The following is a 16,185-nucleotide window of genomic DNA, read 5'->3' as shown; positions in this document are numbered from 1 at the left end:
CTCCGAAAAGGCTGCAGAGCTCTGAGTGAAGATCTGATCCAAAGAAGAGGACATCTTCGGATCAGAGCTGAAAGACACTGCGCATATCAGATCTGACAACTCTGAAGCCTGAAGTCAGAGGAAGAGGAAGAGGGGGAGTGAATGGTTTAGACAGACCTGGCACAGTAGAAGTTGAGCACAAGGGAACTTAGTGATGCCCTGTACCCACAAAATCTTCTACACCATCCATTCTACATCTTCTTCAGTAAGGCTCTTGGCTGAATGGGAAGAAGAGGCAGATGGGTACCTTGGTCTGGATAAGAAGTGAGACTAGATGGAACAGTATCAAAGGTTGGGGAGTACCATGTCCTTGGTAATGTCAAAATAGGCTTGAAGGGACTATTTGTTGGATCTGACATCAACAGATCCAATCTATCCTTACTAGATAGAATTGGAGGCAAAGAAGCAGGATCCAAAATGGTAGAGATTGGTGCCAAAGGCTCCGATCACGTCAGATTTTGACATTTTTGGTGTTGGATCCAAAGGATCTGTTGGTGCTGAAGAGAGTCTCTGTTTTCCTTTCTCACAGGATTTAGAGGAAAGTGATGAAGCAGGGCTTGAATGAGCTGATTTAGTCTTTGTGGATGAGAAAAATGTTTCTTTATTGCCAGAAACAGCCTCTCCAAAGGCCGAAGACAACATGCCCCTCAAGATGATCTTATTTTTTCTCTCCACCAAAGCTTGATGATTAAAAGAGTGGCAAATCGCACAATTCTCTTGCAAGTGAAGGGGCCCAAGTCAAAAGACACACAGGGAGTATGAGTTGCTAAAAGGGATTTTGTTTTTTAAAACCAGAAGGTTTCTCTTGTTTCTCCACCATAATGCAAGGAAAAAGAATAAGCAGAGAATCCACTCACACATGCACACAGAGAAAAGCAGCAAAAGAAAGGAATTATTTTTTTAAGAAGAACAGATAGAAGTAAAAGAAAGGGGAGAACTACTAACAATAGTAGCTAAATAAATACCTTTAAAGGTAAAAGGGGAGGGAAGTAACCTATAAAAATGGTTACTCGTGGGAAAGTGAAAGTGAACAAGACATAGAAGAAAATTGAAAGTAACCTAATTAAAAACAGTTATTGTAAAGAATGGGTTATAAATAATTAAGTTAGAGATATGAAAGACTAACTACATTAAAAATGTGGAAAAAAGGAGACTATAGAAAAAAATATTTTTAATAATATAACTTGATAACCAAGAGCTAGCTGATCTGATCAAGTCTTTGCAAAGCGGCAAACGAGATCTGAGGTAATCGGGAGAGATGCATTGTAGGTAAGGGGCGGTATCCAAGAGGTTTTTGGTTGCCACAACCTTAGTCATGGCCAAATCAGATCTGATGGATTGGATACAGACCCACATGTGAGGATGAGATGAAAAATTGACAATATCAGATCAAATGTCTCAGAAAATATTAAACCATGTAATATGTTGAAAAAATTAAGTACTGTATAGAAAAAGGGCAAAAACTAAAAATAGCAAAAAGAAAGAAGAAAAGTCACTTACTTGTTAAAGAAATCTGCTGAGCAATGGTAAACGCGTCTGACTCTGAAGAGCAGCAAATAGTATCTGAGTTCTTGTTCACATGGCATTATACAAGAGGGAGAATTTGAGTGCTGGTGAAGCACTGATGAGGGAAGTTGCCAGTTCAAATCTGCCTTGAGATGGCTAACCTAACCAGCTGAGATGGATGGAGAAGACAACATAGGATCAAAAATTTTGTACTTACCATAATGCTAGATCCCTGTTGTCCCTCTCCATCTGTCTCAACAGCTGGGTTATCCAGATCTGAGGCAGCAATATTTTCAGAGCTTCTCCAGCTCGCAATTTTTTTCTCATAATGCAAAGTGCTAACACTGCTCAATCGAATTTGCCCCAAATACAGACAGGAAGACCTCTGGATAAAGGGATCCTAAAAAGAATAACAGGAGAGCAATATAAAGGCAATAACAAGGTAACAGGAAGGCATCATGCAGTGTCCATTATGATACTCAAGGAGAACAAATGGAATTGTTTTAATTTGGAATGATGGATGGGAATGTGGGATGCTGAGGTGGATGGACAGGACTAATAAGGCCCTAGCATTATGGTAAGTACATAACTTTTGTATCCCATGTTGTTTGCATGGACCATCAAAGCAGTTGGGACACAATCCCCAGCTATCATAATTCTTTGGTGAGATCATGGCAGGATACCATTGAGTATGGTTGAACCGAAGGCCACTCTGTATCTAAAAAGGAGATCCAGTGTGTAATGCTTTGTAAAGGCAAGCATGGTAGACCAAGCTGTTGCTGCATAGATAGCATCCATGAATGAGTGTCTAAAAAAGTAGCATAAGTTGAAACAGATCTAGTGGAGTGCACATTTGGTTTGGTTGAAAAGGATAAACCCTTTGAGTTGTAGACAAAGGTAATACAGTCTGTCAGTCATTTAAACAAGGTGACTTGGTAATACAGTCTGTCAGTCATTTAAACAATGTGACTTTTGATACTTTAGACTGCAATTTGGCCAAAGAAAAAGATAAAAATAGCTGATCATCTCTACTTAAGGGTTTTGTGCAGTGCAAATAAAATCTCAGTTGATGATGTACATCTAAAGAATGCAAAGCGTATTTCTCTTGGTTAGAATAATTAGGGAAAAAGATAGGCAAATGTACAGCTTAATTCAAGTCTTTCTCCATGGTTATGTTAAGTACAAAGATAGGGCTACTTTTATCATTGTGGAATAACAAATAAGGATGATTGCACAACAAAGCCTGTAGTTCAGAAATTCATGTGGCAAATGTTACAGACACCAAAAATAAGGTTTTCCAAAAAAACCCTTCAATTTGGCAAAAGAGGCAAGCTCAAAAGGATCCTATATGAGAGTTTGTAGCATCAAACTAATGTCTCATGGAGGCTTTGAATCTTTGATAAGTGGCCTCAACAAAAAGTTCCCTTAAAAAAAGCTTTAGATATCTTTAGGGATGCTGTGGATGATGCATTTGATCCTTTATGAAAATCAGAGACAGCTGTCAGTTGAACCTTAATGGTATAATATAAACGGCACAGGTGCAGAAAACGGATCACATCCCTTATCCATCGCCTATATGGAGAACTTCTTCCATTTACTCTTGTAGATGTTTTTTGAGTGGAAGGATTATATAATGTTATTAAAATATAGACCACTCTAGATGGTAGCAAGGAATCACTGGTCATCATAGGAATTGAAGAAAACATACAGGTAGTTTGAAGAATTTGATGTCCAGACGAGGCTCACCTGATGAATGAGATATGAGATCCAGACTGGGATCCAGGATCCATGAAGTTCATAGAAGATGAGGCCATAGGCAAGGTAACCAAGCTTGTCCAGGCCAGACAGAAGCAGGGAGAATCACAATTGCCTTGAATAAGGAAGCCTTCATTAAGAACTGCGTTGTCAGCAGAACAGGCAGAAAAGCATATAGGAGGCCAGACTGTCCCTTAGTGACCAACTCTGCTGAGGGATAAGGGCAAAGTAACTGTTCTACTTTGAATTAGTGGGAAATGCAAACAGGTTACAGCAAAGCTGGCCTTAATGGCTGTTAACTTACCATAATAGTAGATGTCCTATTGATCAATGTTGCAGACTTCTTAACATATATATTTTTTATCTACTTATGTCTGGCCAGAGTAACAAAGCTTTACCTTCCCGAGGGCATATGTTCAACATATGACTTCAGCATTATATGTCTGGGTATACAGGCAGATATATGCAAGAGTACTTCAGACTATCTCCCAGCCAGTAGTCTGAAGAGTTCTGAAAGAGAAAAGTGGTCAGCTAGGAGGGGTGTAGCTCGAACAGGTAAGTCAGTTACCCAGAAATCAGTCTATTAGGTGGTAGCTTGCAGCAGAGGGAAAGAAAAGAATAGGAGCAGAGGAACAGAAGAGGAGAAGCAGGAAGGGAAGGAATACTGCAACAGTGATCAGTAGGACATCTGCTATGTTAAGTTCTTACACAACTCTACTATGCCCTGCCTGAAATCACTGTTGCAGCATTCTAAACATGTAGGTGAGTCCCATAGCTTAAGCAGGTAGAGAAGAGGGAGGTTGGCTAAAGGGAGGAAGAGTTGTCCAGGAGACCAGATAGAACCAACATAGCAAACACAGTCCTGGATCTTGAAAAGTCATCGGTCTTGTAATACTAGATGCATGTATGCACAGAGGACCAGGTGGCCACTTCCAAGATGGAGCTGGTATCAACACCAATGTGGAATGTCCAGAGGAGGTTACCATGCTAGTGGAATATGTTCTTGGATGGGAAGGTAATGCTTTCCCCACATTGTGTTTAACAGAGAGAAATAGCCTTAGATATCCAAGAAGCAATGGTATACTTAAAAATAGGATGGACCAGTCTGGAATCCCTGAATGAGACAAAAAGTCGGTCAGTTTTTCCTGACAGTTTTTGTTTTAGCCAAGTAAAATCTTAGCTGCCTGTGAACATCTAGTGAGTGGAGAATTCTTTCTCCTTTATTCTGGGGATTAAGGAAGAAGGTAGGCAGATGGATGGCCTGGTCAACAGATATCTCATTTACTACCTTAGGCATGAATGATGGATTGGCCAAGAGAGCCATTCTGTCTTTGTGGGAAATGAGAAAAGGTGGAATAACCATACGAGCCTGAAGTTCAGACACTCTGTGGACACAGGTAAGAACCAGCAGAAGCATAGTCTTCCATGTGCAGAATTTTAAAGTGGCAGAAGGTGCTGGCTCAAAAGGGAGCAAAGTCTTTTTTTTCCAAGACAAAGTTCAGATTCCAGGGAGGAGGAATAGGCTTCCTATGTGGTTTAAGGTGTAGGACATGCCTCAAAAAAAGGTTGATTTCCATCATGGACATGAGAAGAAGATTAACAGGCAAGCAGTCACTAATGGCAGCCGGAGGTGCTTTAATGGATATTAGGCCACATAAAAGTAGTAATTTACAGAGATATTTGAAGATAATAGGAATAGCTAATAAGAATTGGTTCTGGCTGTGCCTGAGGCACCAAACTGAAAATATTTTCCATTTAGCTGTATATAATTTTCTGCTGGTAGGTTTTATGGCTTCCTGTAGAACCTGCAACATCCCCTCAGAGAAGAGGTGTCTTTTAGGGATCAGAACCCTATAATCCACAGAGTGAGAATGAGAAAGGCTAGATTGAGATGGAGGAGCAGACCTTGCTGAGTGAGCAGGTCTGGCTGCAATAGTATTTTTTAATATTTTCTCTTGAATGGGTTACTCCACATGGAAAGGAAAGGAAACCAATGTTGTCTTGGCCAGAAGCGGTCAGGAGTAGGAATTCTGGGGCTTACCTTTGAACTCTAGAAGGATTTTTTGGAGTAGTGCCAGAGGGCGAAAGGCATACAGGAACCTCCCTGATGACTGGAAAGAGAAGGCATCTGTTTTCCAAGCTGAGGGGGAAGAAATCCTGGTGCAGAACTGTGGAAGCTAGTGGTTTTCTGGTGAAGCAAAAAAGTCTATCTGTGGTGTTCCCCACCAATGCCTTATAGTTTATAAGACTTGTTTGTTTAGGGTCCATTCTTGAGTGTCCTCCAAGGACCTGCTCACCAGTACATTCTCCTATGAGGGAATGTAAGCAGCTGTCAGAGTCATGTCTATCTGTATGGCAAAGTGCCATGCCTCTTGTGCTAGCCTGCACAGTGGGTAAGATATGCCTCCCTGTTTGTTCAGATAACACATAAATGTTTTGCTGTCAGTGTAGACCAGCATAGAAGCTGGCTGGCTTCCACAGATGGGAAAATATCTGCAATGCTTGCAAAAGGGCTCTCATTTCTTTCAGGTTAATGTGTTCTTTCAGGTTAGGGGAAGGCCACTCTTTTGGGATCCTGCCCAAGCCCCCCCCCCCCCCCATGCACCTGTATGAAGAACTTGTGTATGTGAGGCAGGATGAAAGGAAGGCAAGGGTTGAGCATGACCTCTGTTTCCCACCAGAGTAGCTCCTTTTTATGAGGCAGGGTAATAGGGAGATTAGGATATCCAGGAGATGGAAATGTTGACACCAGGCTGATTTCAGATGCCACTGAATTTTCAGCATATGTAGTCTGGCCAGAGGAATCATCAGAATGGCAGCTGCCATGAAAACTAAAGCCCTGAGTATCTCCCTTGATGTGCGGTAAGACACAGAAGTTTTTGAAAAAGGTGGCCAGACTGAAAATTTTCTCCTGAGGAAGAAAAGAAGGCAAGCATTCTGTGTGTGTCTAGTCTGCAATCCAGAAAAAAAAAAAAAAAAAAAACAGATCCTGGTATGAGATGGGATTTTTTGAAGTTGACTGTGAACCCTACGATGGATAGGAGATGAATAATGAAATGTACGTGCTAGAGAAGGAAGTCTATGGGGAGAGCTTGAGTCAGCAGGTCATCCAGGTAAGGGAAAATTTTAATTCCCTGTGTGCAAAAGAAGGATACCACTGGAGCTAGGTACACTGTAAAACCTCTTGGAGCCATGACAAGAACATATGGCAAAGTACTATACTGAAAATGTGATGTGATGAATGTGATGTGGCCAGCACTAAGGGACTCTGGCTAACAAAGTTCGCAGATGACTGCAAACTGGTTGCCATTATTCAATCCCCAAATGATGTTGATATTCTACAAAAGGGCCTTACAGAAACAGATGCTTGGTGCCAGAGCCATGGGCTCAAGCTCAATGCCAAGAAATGTGTAGTTATCCCCTTTGGGAAAAAACATGTACCCATGAATTACCACATAAGTGGCAGTACACTAAACACTGAAAGTGTGATAAGGGACTTAGGGACACAGGTGGACAGTGGCCTCACTTTCAATAACCACATAGCCACAACAGTCAGGCAATCCTTCTATGTGGCACACCTCATCACAAAGGGCTTTTCATCCAAAAAAAGGAGGTCATTGTCCCACTGTACTAGACAGGGGACCAGGGAAGTAAATATTGTTGGAAGAAATAGCCAGGGAATTGATATGGCTAGGCTTGTATAGGCCCTAGGGCCAATAGCTTAGTACCAACCTATGAACCTATGAAGCTATGAGCCATGGAAAAATCTGAGGAATTTCCTGCAAGAAGGTCAACTGGGGATGTGGAGGTATGCATCTTTCAGGTCTACAGATATCCTTCTAGTGATACAAGGGAAGCTTGAGGAAGAATGAAAGGGATAAGGGTATGCAGAGAAAGGATTTTGAAAGTGGGTACTTTTAGAAAGATGTTAAGAAGTGAGAGATCCAGAATGGGTCTCTATGGTCCTTCCTTCCTGGGCACCAGAAAGATTCTGGAATAGAACTCTTTCCCCGTGAAGGAGGCCGCCATTCTTTCTATGGTGCCTTGAGCTAGTATGTCCTGAATGACAGGGTTGAACAAATGGAGTTGGCTTTACAGTAGAGGAGGCAAGCCCTGTAAACAGGGGATGCTTTCCATGAAATTATATAGCCTTCTTGGATAATAGTCAGGATCCATTTGTCTGTGGTTACCATTTACCAGAAAGGAAGGGACATAGAAAGTCTTTTTGAAAGAGGGGTGGAGGGATTGAGGAGGGGAAGGGTGTAGTTAGAAAGGTAGTCACATGTTTTTCCATCAAAGGGAGGCCACTCCAAAGAATATTCCATATGTGGTTTGTCTAAGAATATCTTTCTAAATGTTTTTCTTTGTTTCTGAGTGGGCTGGGGGTTCCTCTTAACAAAGGAAGTGGACTTAGCTGGGTAGTTCCTATGGTACCTAGGGGATATAGAAAGTTGAATTTGCCGACAGACCTTCATGGTCTTCCTGCTCTAGCAAGGCTTTGAAGACTTTTACAGCTTCAGGGTCAAACAAGAGGGTTTTTGGCTAGTGGAGAATCTAGGATTTTAGATTTAAAGTCCTCGGGGATGGGTTGGATGCACAACCAAACATAATATCTAATGATTGGACCCATGTCTGCAGCACAGGAAGAGGTATCTACAGCATTATTACTGCATTTGATGCTTTGCCTAGCAATTTGAGTTGCTTGTGGCAGTAAGGTTGGCATTTGTTGCCTCGAATTTGCAGATTTTGGGTTTGACATGACCTTATTCAGTGACTGCAGGACAGAAAGTAAATATTTAGTCATTTGTGCCTGGTAGTTGATAGCTCTGAATGTAGGGTGGCAGAGGTATAGACCTTCTTTCCCCACTTATAAAGACCCATGCTATACTTGTCAACAAGGAGGATGTTAGCACTGGGGAGAAGTTTAGAAGACTTTTCAGAGGATAGGGAGACAGCAGCAGGGACAGCCACAGGGATCTTATAAAGGTATTTTAGTCCAGTAGGCACCTTGTAGAATCTCACGAAAAGAATTAACTCAAAACTAGAATAAAAGTGAACAAAGTAATCCAAAACCGGTTAACTGTTTATTCCGATTGAATGTCAACCTAAGCGCTTTCACCCAGCTATTTCGTGGGTTTCATCTGTCTTGTCTTTTGAGTGCCAGAGATTGAGAATCAGGAGTTGAAGATGTAGATAGAAAGGTGTCCCGATAAGGATCTAGTACTGGAGGGACTGAAGAGGGGGCTGGAGTTCTCATTTCCAGGACACAGTAGTATCTCTTTTGAACATCTGAGATTTCATTAGATTGCCATTCAAAATGTATCATCATGTTCTGGATGGTTTCCCCAAAGAAGGCCTCCTCAGTAGGGAGTCAGGATAGGGTTGCCACCTTTCATTGTGGCTAAAACTGTACTTAGGCCACACCCCTCGCACTTCCCACAACCCCACTCATGCCCCACCCACTTTCTACCCATTTCATGACATCATCTCAGTGTCAGCTGAGGCAGAATGCCTTCTTTTCCACTCAGGATGCCTTTTTTCTGCATATTTACTATGCTTTTTCTAAAAAAATGAATACTAATTTTGCCTATTTAACAAACTCCTATAGTCTGTTTATTTTTTTAAACAGAATACCGGAGTTTGTACAGTGTTTTCCAGACTACTGGACAATCAGTTTGATTTCTGGACAGTCCAGAAAAAAAATGCTAGGTGGCAATGCTAAGTCAGGGGAGAGGGAGACCCCTTCTTCCTCACAGGAAAGCTGTTTAGGGGAATGCATCTATGAGGATTAGTCCAGGGAGTGATCAGAATCCACATTCAGTTCTAACTCAGAGGAAGACGAATCTTGAGTGTGTCTTTTTTATGTGACTTGTGGCAGCTGTGACACAAAGGAAGGCAGTTTCAGGGCCATGGTTGCCTTAAATAAGCCCTGAGATAAGTCCATACATACTTCTTCTTTGGAAATTGTAGGGGGGGAAGTCACATGCCTACTATTCTGGATTTTCTTTCTAGTTTCTAAAATACTAAGAAGAAACTCAAAAAGACCCCAGAGATAACCTGCAGCATTGCATCTCAGAGTCATACACACCCACTGAGATTACACAGCCTGTGGTCTATCAGATACCCTCTTAGTTGTCTACTATCAAGACCCCATCAGAGCCAGTATGGCCCCTGAAGTCTTGTAGGCAGCAGATGCCTCAGACAAACCACATCTTATTATTTCAGAGGGCCAGCACAGACTGTAAAGAGGTTTCTGGTACTCTGATTGTAATGTGCCAATGTTCCAAACCTCCAAGACTTCTTCTTAATGTTTTAGACACTGAATTTCAAGGAACATATTCAGGAAGGAAAGCCTCAACCTAAGGGTTTTAGGAACAAATGACTGGTAGATGGAGCAGGTTTTGTAGTCTAATTCCAGGCCTAAACAAAAAAGACACTTAGTGTGCTAGTCCTTGTATGGGATCTACCTACCTCACTTGCACTTAGCCCTCCTAGCTGACATCTAATAAAATTGATTTACACAATAAAACACTTGAAAAAGAAAATTTCCCCAATGAGGTACTTATCTGTTACATTATATAGCAAAGTAACAGTGCCAAAGACCAAATGAAGATCAGTCCAATTGAAGCACGACCTGTGTTTGGGCTGGTGGAGAGATAGTCTGTGGTACTTGTGTACATTCATCTACATATCCCGGTGCATATGAGCTTAGGTCATGTTTCAGATGTAAGTCCTTGGGAAGATACAGCTTTGGTACCCAGGCCAGACGTCAGCTTATGAAAACCCATATGTTAAGAATATTGCAACAGTGATTTCAGTCAGGGCATTTTCTATTGCAACTGTGTTGTTGAGGGACCACTCATGAGGCATGAGTATACAGTGACTCAGCTTGTCTTCAAGGGTATTGGTTTGACAGGGTATATGCACTGGTGTAAGAAAGGATTGTAAAGACATTGCCCATTGCCATATTTTCAAGCCCTCTCAATATAGCAGGTATAAATGGATTTCCCCAAGTTTGTTGATATACCAGATGACAGAAGTGTTGTCTGTCTAGACAAAATTCAAGCCCTGGGAAAAGGTGTTCTGAAGTGTTTACAACACTAGGAGGATTGCTCTCATCTCCAGAATGTTGATTTGGAGATGAGCCTCCTGACTGGTCCTCATTTCTTGTACCATTCTTCAATCAAAATGCTCACCACCTCAATAGGGAGGCATCCTAGTAACTGTGGCTGTGGAAAGAGGATGTACAAATGAGAGTCCCTGCAAAACCAGAGTAGAGGTTATTCACCAGGAGATGTGTTCACAAAATAAGGAAGACATCGTGACTGGATGTTGAAGAGGGTATGTCAGCAGAAACCACTGGACAAATAAGGTCCACAGTAAAATCCTCATAAAGAATTCTGTATGAAGAATCAAAGCTATTGAAGCTGCCATGAACCCTACTGAATGGAATATCTTCCTTGTAACTGGAAAAAAGTCAGCCTTGACATTGGCAACCTCATAGTTTGAGTCATTGTTTCCAGATGGAAGCTCTAAAATCCATGAATTGAGTGGGTTGCAAGCTTGACTTTTTATAGTGTTTGCCCAAGGACCGATACAACTGGAGTGAACAATCTCTCACAATGATTAAAGAGTCTTTTGTACTTGCAGTGAGGAGGCAGAGGTCTAAGTGTGGGAATACTCTGAACCCATGTAGCCTGATATTAGCTGCTATTACTGTTGTGCAGTTGGTGAACACCTGGGAGGCTGTAGTGAGTCTGAAAAGCAAAAATTCAAATTGATAATGACTGTCTCCCAGTAAGAAGCTAAGGTACCTTCTGGACTGCCATGCAATCTTCATGTGATAATGGGTATCCTGAAGGTCTATACAGCTCATCCAGTTCCACTTCAGCAGGAGAGGAAGAATGGATAGTCACCATCCAGAATTTGGTCTTTTTTATAAATGTGTTTAATTTACTGAGTTCCAAAATGGGTATTAGATCTCTGTTATTTTTGGGGGCTGGAAAGAATCTTGAGTAGACTCTGAACCCTTTGTGGCTTTGTGGGAATTCCTGGATGACTCCTTATTTTTTTTTTTTTTTTTTTTTTTGTAGCAGTCGGGAGATTTCTTGGGTTGTGGCCCTTCTTTGATAGGGTGGAATATCTAGAAATGTTATTATATAGCCTATGGGTATAATTCTCTTCACCCAAAAATTCTGTGTAATCACCATCCAATTTTGCAGGTGAAGAGATAAGCATCCCCCGACTGCCTCTAGAGGGGGAGCAGGTGGCCAATACTTCAGGGTCACTGAAAAGGTTTGTAAGGAAAGGGACCTCTAAACCCTTGGTTGTTAGGGCAGTCCTCTTTAGATTATAGGTTCATAAGTTCATAGGTAGGTACTAGGCTATCGGCCCAAGGGCCTACGTAAGCCTAGCCAACAAGGTTCCCTGGCTTACGCCACCCAAGAAAGTTATTTTCCTGTGTCACTATCGAGCAGAGATACAGAAGTGATCCCCGGGGTGTATTTCCTCTTTCCCATCCACTCATCAAGATTTTTCTTGAAGAGTGCTAATGAAGAACATTGCTTGACATAGATGGGTAGCCTGTTCCAGAGCATGGGAAGTCTTTGGGACAGGAATATATCCCTCCAGCATGTCCTGTTTATTGTGGTGACAAGGTTTAGGTCCCTAGAGCGTGTAGCTCAGAGGGATTGGGATTTCTTTAGGTGTAGCATGTCCAACAGCTCTGGGTTTGACATAGCTTTATATGTTAGGCAGAGATCACCTCGGAGTAGGTGATATGCTATAGAGTAAAGCTGGAGTTTTTTGAGGCGGTCAGTGTAGGGCATTTGTTTGAGGCCAGTAATCCTCTTTGTAAATCTCTGCCTGGGGGGGGTGTCTGTTGAAAGAGCAGTAAGAAGCAAATTGCTGTGACTTTTAGAACCAGAAAAATTCTCTTCCCTCTTTGATTTCTGGAGTAGCATCATTGCAGGTTGGAAAATTAACTTTCAAAGTAGACAGGATTTTGCACTCTTGCTCATTCTTAGACAAGGTATATTTAACTTTGGGGCCAAAGACAGATGACCTATTATAGGGGGGCAGTAAGGAAGGATGCATAAGCATGATGATGTATAGCAATGCCTGTACCCACTGTTCTTAATGTACCATTGGCTGCATTAGAAATGAGCCTTATGGTGTCACTGGTGATGGACAACATAGCAACCATTTGTGATTCCATGGTTTTCCTAGTTTTGGTATTTTGAGGTCTGCTGAAAGAAATGATAACCTCATTATCTAGTTGCCCTGTAACTTATTAATTTGTCAAATGTAATTCAATGTTCTGAAGGGAAAAAGTCCCTGAATTATAAACATAGTTCTCAAAAGGATCCACCTCTGTTAGAGGTAGGTAGACCATGCAGCTTTCCTCTGATAGCACCTTCTTAGTGGCTGCTGCATAAACAAGAGAATCTTCAATGCCATCTCCAATGTTGTTGATCCTTGGGAGGGACAAGGACCTTTTCTGGTTGGTGTGGAATCAGCATGACCACATCAGGATCTGACCAAGCCCTCTGTGAAACAATATCAATAAGACTATCAGTAGGAGAATATACTCAGGAGGTAAATGGGCCCACTCTAATAGCCTCACAAAACACCTCTTCAACCAGAGAATAGTTGTCACTAGAGCATTTCCCTCTTTGTCTCAAGTGACTCTTGTAAGGAGTCCAAGTCCCTCCTTTTGCACTTAAACTTTCTATGCTTTTATGATGGAGATGGAGTTGAAGACTCAGATGTATTTCTCATTTCTTGAGGAAGCGAAGGGTTGAGACTATCAGGATTGAGCTAACCCTCAGAAAGATGATGACTGCTGATGGCTACAGATACATTGGAAAGTATGGGTGTTGCTTACATAAGATACATGTCTGCTTTCTGAATCAGTTGTTGGGCTAAGAGCTTCTTGAATGCCTACGATAAAGCCAATGACACCAGTGGAGGTGGAGCCCAATCTGGCCCTGAATCTAAGATCAACAGATGAGAAGAGTGTACCCTCTGGAGCTAATGACATGCTGAGGCTGAGACCGAGACTAGAGTTGAGCTGTCAATCTGTCACCCTCTTAGATCCAGGACCCCATACAAAGACTTTGCAGTCGAATGGATCAGAGATACTTTCAAAGTTGAAGACCCTAAGGCTGCTAATGGCTCCAGGAGAATGATCAGAGGGAACCTCAGTTTTGAAATAATCAAGTCTGAAATTGAGACCAGAAGAAGGAGCCACAGTAAAATGAGCAGATGAGTCAGGTTATCTGACTGGAAGATGGAGGAGAAATGTTACTTTCAAAAAAGCTTTACATAACTTGTGAGACGCCAAGGATTGGGAATCTACACCTTTATGAAAATTTGATATAGTAGTTAACTGAACTGAATTTTTTAAACACATTTATTGAATTATCACTTGTGACATAGTCAAACTTATATTTATACAAAAGAAAGCAAACCATATTATGATGTTCATAGTTACAAACATGCATCACATATTTTTATTTATTTTTATTTATTTATTTACATTTGTTGACTGGGCTAGTCTAACTGGATACATGTCCATTTTCAGTAGAGGCCCGGGGAGAAAAGCTCCAAGCATAGACAGAAAATTTATTATACAATATTAATAAATAATTAAGCTATAATCAAGTACAGATAATAGCAATAATCTGACTATTTGGGAGAGAAGAAGAAAAACATACTGTGTGTGTTCCGAGATATTTAGAGGGGAATGAACTAAGATCAAATACAGAAAAATAAACAAAATTTGACAGGGAAAAAACACAAAGAATAATACATTTTAAAAAAGTTATAAACATTTTTTTAAGTAAATAGGATGGTTTCAGGTTAGTTTAGTTGTTAGTAGAGGTAGGAAACATAGTACAGTAAAAAGGACATCAAATGGTTTGAGCAATATAGTACACAGGAGAAGTGAAGTAAAAGGGAGAGCAGGAATGGGTAAAGTGAAAAATCAGTCAGGGTTTTTGCAGGAACAAAGCCGGTGAGTTTTAAGATGTTCTTTGAGATGTTTTTTAAAAAGATGTGTAGAAGAAAGAGTAGAAAGTTCATTTGGAAGCTGGTTCCAGACTTTTCCCACAATGTTAGTGAATAGAGAGTCCCCAGCTTTATTGTTAGATTTAATAGTGGAAACTAGAAACTTATTACCTGAGCAAAGAGCTGAAAGTTTTTGTAAGGGATAGTCAGATTAGAGAGTTATGGGGTATTATTGTGGTGGTAAAGTATCTTTTGGGTTATAGTAAGTTGATGACAGAGTAGTTGGTGCTGCAGTTCTAACCATCCCAATTGTTTGCGGTTGAGACAGTGGTGGGTTCTAAAAGGGTTGCCAGTGGCAAATCTGGCTATGTTATTATAGCTAGTGGCAAGTTTGTTAAGGTTGTTTTTAGAAAGATTAGTATAAATGGCAGCAGCATAGAAAAGGGTAAATATCAGGTGAGTCTGGGCTATAGTGGTTCTGGCTGTTGGTGTAAGGAAGGGTTTGATTCTATACAGGGAGCCTAGTGTTTTTGTTGACAGATTTTATGGTAGTGTTGATGTGATTGTCATAGCTAAGGTTGTTGTCTATGGTTATGCCCAGGAGAGGGGTTGTAGTATCAGGGGATATGGTGGTTCCATTGTTAGAGGTTATTGCGAAGTGAATTTGTGGTTATTTTTGAGTAGGAGTAAAGAGTAATAATTTTGTTTTTTTTTGGTTCAGGAGGAGGCAGTGTTGCATGAACCAATTTTCAATAGTATGAAATACAGATTGGGTGAGGGTCTGGAGTGAGGTTGGAGACCTAGCTGAGCAAATTAAAGTAAAATCATCAGCATATTGTATGCAGGTGGCTTGAGGAATTTTAGTATTTAGGTCATTAATAAACACTGAAAAGAGAAGAGGGCCTAGGAGAGAGCCTTGAGGTACTCCAATGTTTACGGAGATGGGGAGTAGAAAGCTTATTGTCCCAAAGGACTGCTTGTTGTCTGTTGTCTAAATAGGATTTAAACCAGAGTATTGCCTGTGTGTCCAGTGAATGGGCTTTTAATACCTCAATAAGCAAATTATGGTTGACCATTGTTAGAAAAATATATATTTACAATGTATGCTGCTTAGGAAAATGTGCATTTAAACATTCAGACATATATAAGTTGTGTGGTCAGATATATAAAGAAATGTGTGCTTTAGACAGGAATAAATGTGCTCAAATCTATATAGTATGAAATGTAATGCATTTAATTCTGTTTTACTAGAATAATAGTAGAAATAAACTCGCATATTATTGCTTGAAGCATAAGCTGCAGTGTAATCAGAAATTTGGCCTTGGCAGCGTTCAAGCGCAGCCTGGCTCATGTCTTTCAAGTAAAGATTATTTTGCAAAGTTAGAAAATAATAAATCTGTCTGCATGTGTATCCTTTCCTGCTATCACCAGAAGAATAGCCTTGTGCGCACTATCAGAGATAGAGTCCAGCTGGTAAGCAAGCATGGAACAAAGGAAAGCATTTTAAGAAGAACTGCACCCATTGTATTCGAACTAATCTAAGAGCCTTGAATTGGCTACATCCTCAGGAGGACATTGTGACTGACCAGGTGCTTGCAAGGCTGTAACATTCTCATGGGAAAAGATTTTTTGAAAAACACCATCTCAGCACTTTTTCATAAGTTACTATGATGTAAAGACCCTGTCACTGACCACGTCAGTGAGGTGGGCAAAAACTGATAGTGAAGTGTATAAAATATGAAGTCTACCATCAATAAATTAGTCAAAATTCTATACAAGTTTGTGTATGGTTTTTTGCCTCCTAATGTACATTAGAGTATAAGATACTTGAGTTCTCCTGCATTATTGTTTGTTATTGATTGACATTGTTTTTGA

This window comes from Protopterus annectens, chromosome 4.part0 (assembly GCF_019279795.1).
Source record: "Protopterus annectens isolate FY-2018-M chromosome 4.part0, PAN1.0, whole genome shotgun sequence".
Taxonomy (NCBI): domain Eukaryota; kingdom Metazoa; phylum Chordata; order Ceratodontiformes; family Protopteridae; genus Protopterus; species Protopterus annectens.
This window is presented reverse-complemented; position numbering follows the sequence as displayed.